Here is a 15,187-nt window from a genome sequence, read left to right as displayed (position 1 = left end):
TGGGGGGTTGGGGGGACAACAACAACCTCCAAAAAGCACATAAAGACAAAAGACTCCAGTGATTATATCCATATCTTCGAAAGCAATATGATAGGTGTGGGTGAGAAACAGATCAATATTTAGGTCCTTTTTCACTAAAAATTCTCCTCCCTGTCCAATTGGTGCCGAAATGCACAGAATGCAAAGCGCCAAAAACTAAAGAGGAAAGTGAAAGTGCCAATTGATCTTAAAAAAGGACTTAAATATTGATCTGTTTCTTAACCTATAATATCGCTTCTGAAGATATTAAATTTAACCACTGGAGTCGTATGGATTACTTTTATGCTGCCTTTATATGCTTTTTGGACCTTCAAAATGTTGGTACCTATTCACTTGCAATGTATTGACCTACAGAGCTGAGATACTCTTCTAAAAATCTTAATTTGTGTTCAGCAGAAGACACATCTGGGATGGCATGAGGGTGAGTAAATTATAAGAGAATTTTCATTTTTGGGTTGACTGTCCCTTTAAGGCAAGTCAGGTCCCTCATATTTGTAACTCCTCCGGGCAGCCTGTGGGGGCTTTCTATACATGTATAGCTCCTATCTCCTTGAATTTGGATTAAACAAAACCTCCAAATAACATATTTAAAATCAGCAACTATGACAACAACTGTTTTATAAATTGTGCTGCTTGAGCTCAGATCTTCCCAAAAAATGAATTTTTATAGCTAATATGCATGCTCATTCATGATGAAATCTGTCGATGTCTCTATCACGTGAATAAAATGTGATTAGCTCTTTAACTGTAAGGCAGGACTTCTATTCCTAGAGCAGTCATATTCAACGTTACAATTTTTCCCATTCCTAAATATACCATTGACCCATCTCATTCTTTACAGTCTCTGCCTGTATTCACCAATCAGCAAACTGGGGCATGGCCATGTCAAACCCACTTTTAAATATAAATGTATTTATTTATTCGCCCCCCATACTTTTTGGGAAATAACCCTGTGCTAATGTGTACATTAACATACATTAGTATGAATGAATGGAATCTATTTAATAGTCCTCAAATACTGTACATAATGATCCTTGTAAACCTTACAAAATCTTTATTGTACCTGTAAAACATTTATTTTGGAAAGATGGTTTTACAGTGTTGCTTGCCTTGTTAAAGCACTCAAACACAAGAGTGTCCAGTCTCACATTTAGTAGATAATACAACTTGTGTTTCCAAATCTCTCTTATGAGCAGGCATGGGATTGTAATTTGATTGATTGCTGCTTTGCAGTCTGTGTGAATCATGGATAAAGCGAGACAACTGGCTTAAAATCACATGTCTTACTGCAGGCTTAAACATTTCAAGTGATGCATGTAAAAATATCTTTACAGAAGCCTCACAGCAGCATTTACAATGTTTCAAAACATAGCATGTCTCAAACGTGCCTCTAGTGAGGTTTGTGTGGGTGGAAAATAGTTGCTTAAACCAGTGTGTGTTTGTTCTGAGCTAATTTAACCAGCATATGTGAAATAGCTGTAGATCCATTGGCTTCTGTCAAAAAACAGCATTAATTACAGAAGAAAAAAACATTCATCACATCAAATTCCTTTAATTAACAACATTGCTTTATGAACAGCAAACAGATACAATGGCTGCATCCATCCATTTGGCCTTATAAACACAAACATTTACACTCACAATAATGCGGGATGATTAGATAAAAGCATCTGTAGGTACCCTGGTAACAGTTTGTTGAGTCTGGATCAATGATTGGAGCGAGTCAATCTGATCATCATTGCACTGATTTCCAAAGGGGATAGTTAATCCAAAGATTTAAATTCTACAATCATTTCCTCTCCTTCATGTGGTTCCAAACCTGTAATACTCTTCCTTCTGTGGGACACATAAGGAGATGTTAGGCAGAATGTTAGTCTCGGTCACCATTTACTTTCATAAGATACACTGAAAGTGAATGGTGATTAGGCAGAGATTCTGCCTAACGTCTCCTTTGTGTTCCACAGAAGATGGTCATGCAGGTTTGGAACAACATGAACTATCCCTTTAAGATTAGTACCAAAATAAGCATAAAGTAGTGGTGGTGGGGGAGGGGGTTGTACATTTAATTCAAGAGTGTAATATAGGATTACAGACTCGCTAATGTCACCAGTTGTGTTGTATTTAGGTAGGTATTCCAGGTATTCCAATCAATTTCTTCTAATAATCCCATATAGGCTACAGCATATATTTATGTTTAATACATTTTCTGATGGGTTATTTTTGTGTTATTTCAGTGTGTAAATGCAGTTAGCACCCATCTCTGGGATCTCTGCGATCTCTGCAGACATCCCTTTTCCTGTGCGATTTGAACGGTAATAATACAAAAGTCCACATTAATTTGTCTGGAAAACTAATAACGTCCAAATAGGGCTTAACATAATAGCACCATCTACTGTTGGATACAGTAAATGCATTGAGCCTGACTAGAAATGGTTAAAGCATATCCCCTCCAGTGATAAAAAAAATAAATAAAAAATAATAAATAAATATTAATTTAATAAACAGCTGACTATTCTCACATCAGGCGCTTTTCTTTTGCAGATATGCACTCAAAGTTCGAACTGAGCGCAAACAATGTAACCATTCTTCTTCTGCGGAGGAAAAAGGTGGCAAGTGAAAGGCCAACAAGTCTACTGACTGGCACGAGCCTGAAGAGTTGCTCACTTTAGAAACAAACACTGGGTTTGGTCTAAGAGTTACCTTAGGAACTCCCTGGGTGAATGAATGATGAATAAACTAATAGAGCAGGTAGATCACTCGCTCACATAGCAGTCGTAAAAGTAAGTAACAAATCTGCCTTAAACATGCTTTAACATGATATTTTCTAGTGGTTCAAAGGGGGGCTGAGACAACACGTTCAGGACCACAGACAGGTCCCGTGGCAGAACGACTGGTCTAGAAACCAGGTGTAACCTCTGAGCGCCTCTCATAAAATGACAAATATGTGGGTGCTGGCCCAAAGTGCCAGAGTCGATGCCCACATGACATGCTAATATAGCAGTCAAATAGAATTTGACCATAGAAAAGGCTCTGCTCTTATCCAAAAGGTCTTGCAGAATACACAATACATCCATCACTGAACACAAGCATGGAACAATATGTCTGTCTGCACACCACCATTCAAACACTCCCCACTTGAGATCACATAACGAATGCCTTGAGTCTGCTCTCACCCTCTGGATCGTATCAATCTCGGAGGCAAACCTGTATATTTACGTTTAGCCTCTTTACGTTTAGCCAGGCCCAGAGAGCCAACATCTGAGGAGAGGGATGGAATATCTACCCGCGCACCCTGCGCAGCGGCACAGGCCAGGGGTGGTTGTAAAGTGGTTGAGCTATCTCTGTCATCCACAATCTCCCTGGCCAGTTCGGAGCTATTAGAATAAAAGAATGACCAAATTACATCACTCCCCGCAGTGTCTGTCCGATCAGCAGGAGAAATGCATTTAGTTACGTGTGAGGCCACTTGTGGGCTAGCGCATCCACACCCAATGGTGCATCGTCACCCACCGGGGAGAAGAACGGAAGACATTACGCATCTTCACACAATGCGAAGATATCTACAGCTGCCTATCCGTATCTCTGCCATATTAGTCTCACCACTTCACAGGGTGAAGCTTCCATTCTCTGTATAGAGGATTTCCTCTGGAAAGCAAATCCGCTCCCCTGTTCAGTATGTCCGGAATATGCATTGCATGCAATGACAACAGATTCATGCTGGTCAACACAATCAGTTTCTCTGCCAAACTGTGAAGCAGGCGCAAGCGGATTCCCCCTTGTAGATTTAAATAGGCTATCACCATCGTGTTGTCTGTTCAGATCAGCATATGATGATTCCTGAGAAAATTCACAAAATGTCTGAGATCTAGAAACACTGTTAGCAGCTACAGAAAGTTAGTTCTTTTCTCTCAGTGTGGGAGTCCAAACACTTCTCACTGTTCTCCCCTCAAAAACAGTGCCCCAGCCTGTGAGAGAAGCATTCGTCATCACCACTTTTCTCATTAAAATGTGGCCCAACAGACACCTGTCCTGAAAAAATATGGGACTCTCCGATCACATAGAGCATTCATGCATTCTGACAAGATGATATCTCTGTGACTTAGGCAGTGCTGAAGACCCAAGCACAGTGGCGCTGTCAATTTATGAAATTCCCTCATTCGCAACAACCCTAGGGGAATCACGGCCAGTGCTGAGGCCATCAATCCCAAAATACTGAGACACATCCTCACAGAAATTGATCTCCCCTGTTGAAAAATGGAGATACAGGTACAAAACGTTTCGATGTGCTCCTCCTATAGGAATGCTTGAAGCTGAATGGGGTTCAGTCTGAGCCCCAGATAAATTATCTTTTGCAAAGGAATAAGACAGCTTTTTGCTTTTCCCAAACTCTCTAAATGTGTCACCTGTGCGATCGTATTTCCCTCCACTTGCCGCTGAGATGGCAAGCATACAAGCAAATCATCCAGATAAGCCAACACCCTAATAGCCGCGTTTCTTAGCGGTTTCAGAGCCGATTCCACACATTTGGTAAATACCCAAGGTGCTAGAGAATGTCCAAAAGGGATTTTCCCGTACTCATAGGCTCTGCACTGATAATCAAACCTGATATACAGGTGAAACTCGAAAAATTAGAATATCGTGCAAAAGTTCATTAATTTCAGTAATTCAACTTAAAAGGTGAAACTAATATATTATATAGACTCATTACAAGCAAAGTAAGATATTTCAAGCCTTTATTTGATATAATTTTTATGATTATGGCTTACAGCTTATGAAAACCCCAAATTCAGATCTCAGAAAATTAGAATATTACATGAAATCAATAAAAAAAAAAGGATTTTAAATACAGAAATGTCGGCCCTCTGAAAAGTATAATCATGCATATGTACTCAGTACTTGGTTTGGGCCCCTTTTGCATTAATTACTGCCTCAATGCGGCGTGGCATGGATGCTATCAGCCTGTGGCACTGCTGAGGTGTTATGGAAGACCAAGATGCTTCAATATCGGCCTTCAGCTCTGCTGCATTGTTTGGTCTCATGTCTCTCATTTTTCTCTTGGCAATGCCCCATAGATTCTCTATGGGGTTCAGGTCAGGCGAGTTTGCTGGCCAATCAAGCACAGTAATACCATGGTCATTGAACCAGGTTTTGGTACTTTTGGCAGTGTGGGCAGGTGCAAAGTCCTGCTGGAAAATGAAGTCATCACCTCCATAAAGCTTGTCTGCTGATGGAAGCATGAAGTGCTCTAAAATGTCCCGGTAGACGGCTGCGTTGACTCTGGACTTAATAAAGCACAGTGGACCAACACCAGCCGATAACATGGCTCTCCAAACCAACACAGACTGTGGAAACTTCACACTGGACTTCAAGCATCTTGGATTGTGTGCCTCTCCATTCTTCCTCCAGACTCTGGGACCTTGGTTTCCAAATGAGATGCAAAATTTGCTCTCATCAGAAAAGAGGACTTTGGACCACTGAGCAACAGACCAGTTCTTTTTTTCTTTAGCCCAGGTAAGACGTTTGACATTTGAAGCCCATGTCCAGGACCCGTCTGTTAGTGGTGGCTCTTGATGCAGTAACTCCAGCCTCAGTCCACTCCTTGTGAAGCTCCCCCACACATTTGAATGGCCTTTTCCTGACAATCCTCTCCAGGCTACGGTCATCCCTGCTGCTTGTGCACGTTTTTCTTCCACACTTTTCCCTTCCACTTAACTTTCTATTAATGTGCTTTGATACAGAACTTTGAGAACATCCAACTTCTTTTGCAATTACCTTTTGAGGCTTTCCCTCCTTGTGGAGGGTGTCAATGATGGTTTTCTGCACAACTGTCAGGTCAGCAGTCTTCCCCATGATTGTGAATTCAACTGAACCAGACTGAGAGACCATTTAAAGGCTCAGGAGCCCTTTGCAGGTGTTTTGGATTAATTAGCTGATTAGAGTGTGACACTTTGAGCCTACAATACTGAACCTTTTCACAATATTCTAATTTTCTGAGATTCTGAATTTGGGGTTTTCATAAGCTGTAAGCCATAATCATCAAAATGATATCAAATAAAGGCTTGAAATATCTTACTTTGCTTGTAATGAGTCTATATAATATATTAGTTTCACCTTTTAAGTTGAATTACTGAAATTAATGAACTTTTGCACGATATTCTAATTTTTCGAGTTTCACCTGTATATCCTGTGAGTAGACAAAATGTCTATGTGAAAATACGCATCTTGGAGATCTACTGATGTTAAACCAGTCTCCGTGACGAATAGTTTTGAGTAAGCGTTTTGAACTTGTATCTCTTGAGGTGTTTGTTGAGGACCGATAAAGAGGATATTTCTTCTGCTAATATCTGAGCTGACTCACCCAAAGCTGCTGACATAACCACTCCATTGAAAAGAGGCAGCTTTACAGTGAATTGAATCCAGTAGTCCTTCTGTACTGTGTTTAAAACCAAGAGATGAACTGCACATGCATGCCAGTTCTCAACATGAGCAGCGAGCGGGCCCCGGCCATCTCCGCTCACTAGTGCCATAGTGGTGCCATCTAGTGGTGAAGAGGGTAGCTGCAATAGCAACCCGGGAGTGATAGATATATTTATTGGTTTTATTTTTATGTGTCAATTGTTTTCACACACCATTGTGACCTCGGCCTGTATGCAACAGAGAACAATTTATTATTGTTGTATGACTGCGTGGCAGGACGGAGGGTGGGCCGGGACATGTTTCCGCACACCCGGCCCTTAATTAAGCTAATTTGCCCTCGAGTGGGATAAAGGCCGACCGAGAGAGAGATTTACGGACAACTGTCCGACACCTGTGTGTGTTTGTCTTTTTGTTTGAGTTTTATATTAAACTATTATTTATATCGTCAAGCCGGTTCTTGTCTCCTCCTTTCCCTTTAATCCCTTTACACTGGTGGCAAAACCCGGGGAGGAGGAGGGATGCGCCGTAGTAGAGTCCTCGCCACTACCATCCACCCCAATGGAGCAGCCGCGGCCATTCGCCGGGGGACGGCGGAGCCCGGCCACCTGAGAGCAGAGGTACGGCTGCAGACCGCAAGGGGAGGAGGAGACCCCTACTAGCCGGGGAGGGACTCCTGGCCCACCGCCTGCAGCAGGAGGACCACTGCCAGGGGTGGGGGAGACCTCTTCCATCCACTGGAATGCGGCGGGGCATATCAGAGAACCCGGAAGGCACGCCCCTCCCCAGCGAAAGAGGGGGAGGGGTACGTCATGCCGGGGGCTCAACGTCCTGAGAGAACAAGGGAGGAATGTGGCAGGGTGGAGGGCGGAGCTGGGTCATGATTCCGCACACCCCTAATCAGGCTAATTAGAGGCTAATGTAAAGGCTGACCGAAGATGGCAGTGCAAGATAGAGAGAGATTTATGGACAGCTGTCTGACACCTGTGTGCGTTTGTCTTTTTGGTATTATTTATATTGTCAAGCCGGTTCTCGCCGCCTCCTTTCCCTTTAATCCCTTTACAGACTGCTTGGGCAAACATTGTCTTTTGCCCTCATAACAAACCCCATGGGTGGAGGCTGAAGAGAACTTGTGAGGGACACTTAAGGAACCTGTGCCACCACTGCATGCACAGTTAGCTGTGGAACAATAACTTTCTGCTGTTTGAACTGTATTTGTAGACATATCCCTTCTCTGTTTCCCCACGGGAGGGAGAAAGATGTCTGTCTTGTGAGGGACTGGGACAGAGAAGCCCAGGTTGCTGTCTCCAGAACCCTCCTGGCAAATTTGACTGTGTGTGTTTTCAGACCTCAAATAATACAAAGAAAACAAGTTCATATTCATTTTTAAACAACACAATACAAATGTTTTAACTTAGGAAGTGTTCAGAAAGCAATATTTGGTGGAATAATCCTGATTTTCAGTCACAGCTTTCATGCGTCTTGGCATACTCTCTAACAGTCTTTCACATTGCTGTTGGCTGACTTTCTGCAACTCCTGGTGCAAAAGCTCAAGCAGCTCAGCTTTGTTTGATGGCTTGTGGCCATCCATATTACTCTTGATCACATTCCAGAGGTTTTCAATGGGGTTCAGGTCTGGAGATTGTGCTGGCCATTACAGGGTCTTGCTCCAGTGGTCCTTGATTGACCTGGCTCTGTGGCATGAAGCATTTTCCTGCTGGAAAATACAATCCTTAGAGTTGGGGAACATTGTCAGAGCAGAAGGAAGCAAAATGTCTTCCAGGATAACCTTGTACATGGCCTGATTCATGCATCCTTCACAAATACTAATATGCCTGATTCCAGCCTTGCTGAAGCACCCCCAGATCATCATCGATCCTCCACCAAATTTCACAGTGGGTGTGAAACACTGTGGCTTGAAGGCCTCTCCAGGTCTCCATCTAACCATTAGACATCCTGGTGGAGGATCGGTGTGCTACAGCAAAGCTGGAATTGGGTAGATTCATCTTTGTGAAGGACGCATGAATCAAGCCACGTACAAGGTTATCCTTCTTTCTGCTCTGACAATGTTCCCCAACTCTGAGGATTGATTTTTCTTTTTAATTACAGAGTGCATTAAAAAACTCAGACTAGGGGGTCCATCAGAACAAGAGAAACTAATGTGCGAAAAGGTTAAGTGAACTAATCATTCTCGTACACCTCCATATTTCTTGTTCACTGACGTCACTCCCTTTCAAAGACAATAAGCTCTAGTTTGAAGTGTTTTGACAGCATTGGGGACTTTTCATGCCTGTAAATACCTACTATAATGTAAGCCAATAGCATTTGTGTGCTGGCTGTGATGGAGTAAATCAGTGGTTTGACCCATGAACCGAATATGCCCCTTCACTGAACAAGCAAAGATCAGGATCTATTGACTAACTGAAGGAGAGGAGGAGGTATGTCATTCAGTTACTTTGGTAATCTCATTCAACAAGGAGAGAAAGTGCCTGGATGAATTATGAGTAACATTACAATGACATCAGGATGTAATTTAATCACTTATAATTATTTTTAGGTTAATATCGTTGTTGTTTTTTTATAGTCATATACAGCAGTTTACACAATGAGAGCTATGCTTTGTTGTCATTTGTGGGGAGAATGCTTTTGATGCTTAAACACTGTTGAATTCTCTTAGGGTGGGTTGCACCAGTAAGGATAAGATTAAGCAGAGTTAAGAGCTAATCCATGGTTTGTTGATCCAAGTTTTATTTTAATTTGAGTTGTGTTGCATGCACCACTGAATTTTAAATACTAGGGATGCACGATATATCGGCGACCAATATATTATTGACCGATAAATGGGAAAATCAAAATAGTATTATTGCGCCAGTAATGGAATAACTTTCGATATTTTGACGATAATTTGTTACGGTTTATTTCCTTGCAGCTGGGAATCTCTGACTGCCTGTGGCATCTTTCATTCAGGCAGAGACTTGGGCAGCACTGAACGACAGTGTGCGTGGCCACATACGTGGTCTGTGTGAGTGAGAGCAGGTGATGTCACTCTGTGTGGATTATTTCAACATCTTTGCAAACTTGTTACGTTGCTTTGGATCTAGTTTCAATTCGGGATCCTCTGCTGTGAGTAACGACATGCCATTCCCCATATTCTGTTTGTTTCATGAGGCAATAAACGAAAACGTGATAAAAACATGTGTGTATGTTACTTGGGGGCTGCCATTTTCACTTAATGAAACATAAACAGAATGTGGGAAATTGCATTTCACTACTTGCAACACTGCACTGTGATTAAAGCAAGCTCCAAAACAACATAACATGGTTCATATATCTTGAAAAAAGTTTCAGTGTTACTTGATGTCTAAAAACACTAGGTTGTGAGTGAAAAGAATACGTTTATTGTATTTTACGAGTTGAGACTTTTCTAATGTGTTGAGTCATGACTGTTCGATCTCTAATGTTACCTATTCCCTTTATGATTGTTGTTCACATTTTATAAATTATACAGTGAAACTGTTAAGGATGAGCACTGTAATAAGTGTCTGTGAAACACACAAACTACCGCTGCACACAGTCTGGCTGTTATCATAAATATTACACATTGTATACAGTGTTTAGTGTTTGTGTTTTTTTTGTTTTAATGTTTGTTACATGCTGTTGATTGCCTGATTTTGGTTTAATGCATTATTACAGCTGTTTGAAGTTCATTATTCTCTCCTCTCTCTCTCTCTCTCTCTCTCTCTCTCTCTCTCTGTTAGCAATTCATCAGGATTACCATAAACACATAAATGGGCACCTTTCAGTTTATGTAAATGTATTGTAATTTATTTATCATTCAAATCAGCATTTATTTGCTTTATAGGCACATTTCTGCTTCAGAATCAGAAAAATCAGAATGAGCTTTATTGTCAAGTATGCTTACACACACAAGGGATTTGACATGGTGACAGACGCTTCCAGTGCAAGAATATACAAAACATATACATATACAACATATACATACAAACATTTGAAATATACATGTAAACATATACATTCAGGTCCATAAATATTGGGACATCGACACAATTCTAATCTTTTTGGCTCTATACACCACCACAATGGATTTGAAATTAAACGAACAAGATGTGCTTTAAATGCAGACTTTCAGTTTTAATTTGACGGCATTTACATCCAAATCAGGTGAACGGTGTAGGAATTACAACAGTTTGTATATGTGCCTCCCACTTTTTAAGGGACCAAAAGTAATGGGACAGATTAACAATCATAAATCAAACTTTCACTTTTTAATACTTGGTTGCAAATCCTTTGCAGTCAATTACAGCCTGAAGTCTGGAACGCATAGACATCACCAGACGCTGGGCTTCATCCCTGGTGATGCTCTGCCAGGCCTCTACTGCAACTGTCTTCAGTTCCTGCTTGTTCTTGGGGCATTTCCCTTTCAGTTTTGTCTTCAGCAAGTGAAATGCATGCTCAGTCGGATTCAGGTCAGGTGATTGACTTGGCCATTGCATAACATTCCACTTCTTTCCCTTAAAAAACTCTTTGGTTGCTTTCGCAGTATGCTTCGGGTCATTGTCCATCTGTACTGTGATGCGCCGTCCAATGAGTTCTGAAGCATTTGGCTGAATATGAGCAGATAATATTGCCTGAAACACTTCAGAATTCATCCTGCTGCTTTTGTCAGCAGTCACATCATCAATAAATACAAGAGAACCAGTTCCATTGGCAGCCATACATGCCCACGCCATGACACTACCACCACCATGCTTCACTGATGAGGTGGTATGCTTTGGATCATAAGTTCCTTTCCTTCTCCATACACTTCTCTTCCCATCACTCTGATACAAGTTGATCTTTGTCTCATCTGTCCATAGGATGTTGTTCCAGAACTGTGTAGGCTTTTTTATATGTTGTTTGGCAAACTCTAATCTGGCCTTCCTGTTTTTGAGGCTCACCAATGTTTACATCTTGTGGTGAACCCTCTATATCAGTGGTTCTCAACCTTTTTTGAACAAATGCCCCCCTGACCTCTTCATGATCCTCTTAACGCCAAAACAAAAACACTTCAGAAATACTATTACAGCCAAACAATTGCAACACTGATACCTGAAGCCTGAGTTTTTGGTAAAAAAAAAAAACTGAAACAGAAGTTTCTTATTGTATTTAAACTACATGTAAAAGCCTCAAGTTGAGTAATATTGTGTTTTGAAAAAAATGCAAAAACACATGGATTGTTTGAAAGGTATTGAAAATGTATTTAGAAATTCAAACAAATTCAGGCTCACACACAATTTTTTTTTAAGATGAACCAATCACGTGAACAATAACGTAACTAACCTAAATGGCCAATGAAAAAGCAGCAGTCGTTCGCGCACTCAATTAGGCAATATATACTAGGCTTCAAATTTGAATAGCCTACAAACGGTCATTTGATTTCAAATGACGAACAAAGACGACAACAGCTCGGCCACCTGAACTGAACCGAAGAAAAAACGAAGTCAAAAACAGACACTTTTTTTTATTAATTACGGTCATTAGTGTGAGCCCTGAGCACTAATTATGCACCTAATTATGTATTCTGCGTTATGTACAGAAAAAGCAGGTGAAAGTGCGCCTCTACTTTGCGCTGAAAATTCTCCGCCTCTTAAAAGCATGTGTAACTTAGGAAGCGGCTCTACTGGCATATCCTCCTGGTGAAGTGGCAGCAGTAATCCGAGCAAGACGAAGACATAGGCTAAGGAGAAGAGCTGAAAAGATTTTTGCGCAGGCCGCCTGTTGAGTACCTCTGAGTAACGCCCCCCATTTGTGCCTGAGCGCCCCCCTCTCTGCTGCCTCGTTCACACCGCCCCCCAACACTGTCCAAACGCCCCCTAGGGGGCGGTACCGCCCCCGTTGAGAAACGCTGCTCTATATTCACTCTGGTGAAGTCTTCTCTTGATTGTTGACTTCGACACACATACACCTACCTCCTGGAGAGTGTTCTTGATCTGGCCAACTGTTGTGAAGGGTGTTTTCTTCACCAGGGAAAGAATTCTTCGGTCATCCACCACAGTTGTTTTCTGTTGTTTTCCCGGGTCTTTTGGTGCTGCTGAGCTCACCGGTGCGTTCTTTCTTTTTAAGAATGTTCCAAACAGTTGATTTGGCCACACCTAATGTTTTTGCTATCTCTCTGATGGGTTTGTTTTGATTTTTCAGCCTAATGATGGCTTGCTTCACTGATAGTGACAGCTCTTTGGATCTCATACTGAGAGTTGACGGCAACAGATTCCAAATACAAATAGCACACTTGAAATGAACTCTGGACCTTTTATCTGCTCCTTGTAAATGGGATAATGAGGGAATAACACACACCTGGCTATGGAACAGCTGAGCAGCCAATTGTCCCATTACATTTGGTCCCTTAAACAGTGGGAGGCACATATACAAACTGATGTAATTCCTACACCGTTCACCTGATTTGGATGTAAATACCCTCAAATTAAAACTGAAAGTCTGCAGTTAAAGCACATCTTGTTCATTTAATTTCAAATCCATTGTGGTGGTGTATAGAGCCAAAAAGATTAGAATTGTGTCGATGTAGCAATATTTATGGACCTGACTGTATACATAAACAGTGAAATAAGATACAACAGATAAATATATAGAGGAAACTACAGTAGGTCATTAATGTTGTTCAAATACAGTATGTTATATACAGATATACAGTTATGTGCAAGGAGATTCAATGTATTGTGCAGAAGAGGTAGGAAATGTCAAATAAATATAAATGGAATCTAAATTTAATATGAATAGTTGAATATGCATATGATTGTTTTGCCACAATGGAGAGTATTGGGGCAGTTTTAACTCTTCCTGAGGGAAAAAAAAGCACCTTGTTCTTGTGCCTGACTGTTGTGCTCAGTGTTCTGTAGCGCCGGCTAGAGGGCAACTGTTCAAAAAGGTAGTATGCTGGGTGAATGGGGTCCAAAGCATTTTTTTCCAGCCCTTTTCCTCACTCTGGATGTGTACAGATCTTGGAGGGTGGGAAGGTGAGAACCAATAATCTGTTCAGCAGTCCGGGCTGCCCTTTGAAGTCTTCTGATGTCTGACTAGCTGAACCAAACTAGACAGTTATTAAAGTGCAGAAGACAGACCCATGACTGCTCAATAGAACTAGATCAGCAGCACCTGTGGCAGGTTGAACTTCCTCAGTTGGCGTAGGAAGTACAACCTCTGCTGGGCCTTTTTCACAATGGGGGTCACCCACTTCAGGTCCTGTGAAATGGTAGCCCAGGAACCTGAACCTGAATGTTCCTCCTTAAGTCCACAATCATCTCCACTATTTTGAGCATGTTCAGCTCCAGTTAAATTAATGTAAATTCAGTTGGGTAAATTGATAACATAGGAGAGCAAAAATAATGGTGTTGAAAGCCAAACTGAAGTCCACAAAAAGGATCCTGGCATAAGTCTCTGGTTTGTATAGATTTTGCGGTATGTAATGCAGTCCCATATTGACTGCATCATCCAGTAACCTGTTAGCTCAAACTACAAAAGATCCAGAAAGGGTCCACTGATATCTTTCAGGTGGGCCAACACCAGTCTCTCAAATGACTTCATGACCACAGACGTCAAGGCGACAGGTCTGTAGTCATTAAGGCCTGCAATCTTGGGTTTCTTTATGACAGGGATGATGGCGGAGCATTTTAAGCTATTATAAATGGTTCATGTTACATAAGTCAAACCTTAAATAGCAGCAAGTCCAAATTCCAAGCTTTTACATGACACATTTTTGAATGAGAAGCTTTGAACAAATTTGCTCATTAAAATTATCGGCCACAATGAGCGGTGAATTATCGGTTATCGTATCGGCCCAAATATTCCATATGTGCATCCCTATTAAATACGATTGAACAAGTAAGAGATACAAATTTCACCAGTGATTAAAACCTTCACCTGTGATATAATTTTGGCCGTCATGATGGATTCTGAACCCAGCTGTAGATCGTTAGAACACAGGACTGATCAAGAAGGTTGGGGAAGTGTCACAGCAGTGTGTACAATGTCACAAGCTTTAAAGGCAGCAGCTTTAATATCATGATTGTTTTCCCTTCAAAGTGTCCATCGGAGGGTGATTTATACCATTTGGAATGCAGGGTGAGTGTGTTTTCAAGTAAAGAAGTGTGGCAATACTTATATTATATTGATGCTGATTGAGGCAGACACTATTCATATTCAGTTCTTGTTGGAGTCATGCATACCAATGGATAAGGATCTGTATTTATGGTGAAAAGGAAATGCGAAGCAGTACGAGAAACTCAGAAGCTTATCAGACCAGTAAGTGCATTAAATATCTGAACATGGGCACAGCGCATTTTATAAAAAGCTAATTTTACCACTTGTTTTTTCTAAATAATGTGAAATGATAAAAATTTGACAACCTTAATATAGACTCAGACGTTATGTATGTGCATTATCCTAATGCCATCAGTATTGGTTTCTATGCAAGCTTCGTTGAGTGCAAATGTTTTTCTGTTATTTTTAAATATCTTTTTATTATTATTGAAGCATATTGTTCTTTTAAGTTTTTCCCAAAAGAAAGGCATAGTTTGTTGAAGCTTATTTTGAAAAATTGGTCAGTAACATTTGTGGATATAACAAAATATAAATGTCATGTGTGTCATACTTAATATGTTTAACTGATATTTTAATTAACGAATAATCAATAATTAGTTTTTTGTGGGTTACAGTGCTC

The 15,187-nt window shown here is 40.9% G+C and overlaps 1 protein-coding gene across 1 annotated transcript in view; it reads right to left on the bottom strand.

The window, feature by feature from the left end:
• The window catches only part of marchf4a (membrane-associated ring finger (C3HC4) 4a), an 86,955-nt gene that overhangs the window by 22,881 nt on the left and 48,887 nt on the right, over window positions 1–15,187 (bottom strand). The gene's annotated exons all lie outside the window — the stretch shown is intronic.

The sequence above is a fragment of the Xyrauchen texanus genome, chromosome 5 (assembly GCF_025860055.1).
Source record: "Xyrauchen texanus isolate HMW12.3.18 chromosome 5, RBS_HiC_50CHRs, whole genome shotgun sequence".
NCBI classification, from domain to species: domain Eukaryota; kingdom Metazoa; phylum Chordata; class Actinopteri; order Cypriniformes; family Catostomidae; genus Xyrauchen; species Xyrauchen texanus.
The sequence above is the reverse complement of the archived record's forward strand: the minus strand, read 5'-3'. Positions and strand labels throughout refer to the sequence as shown.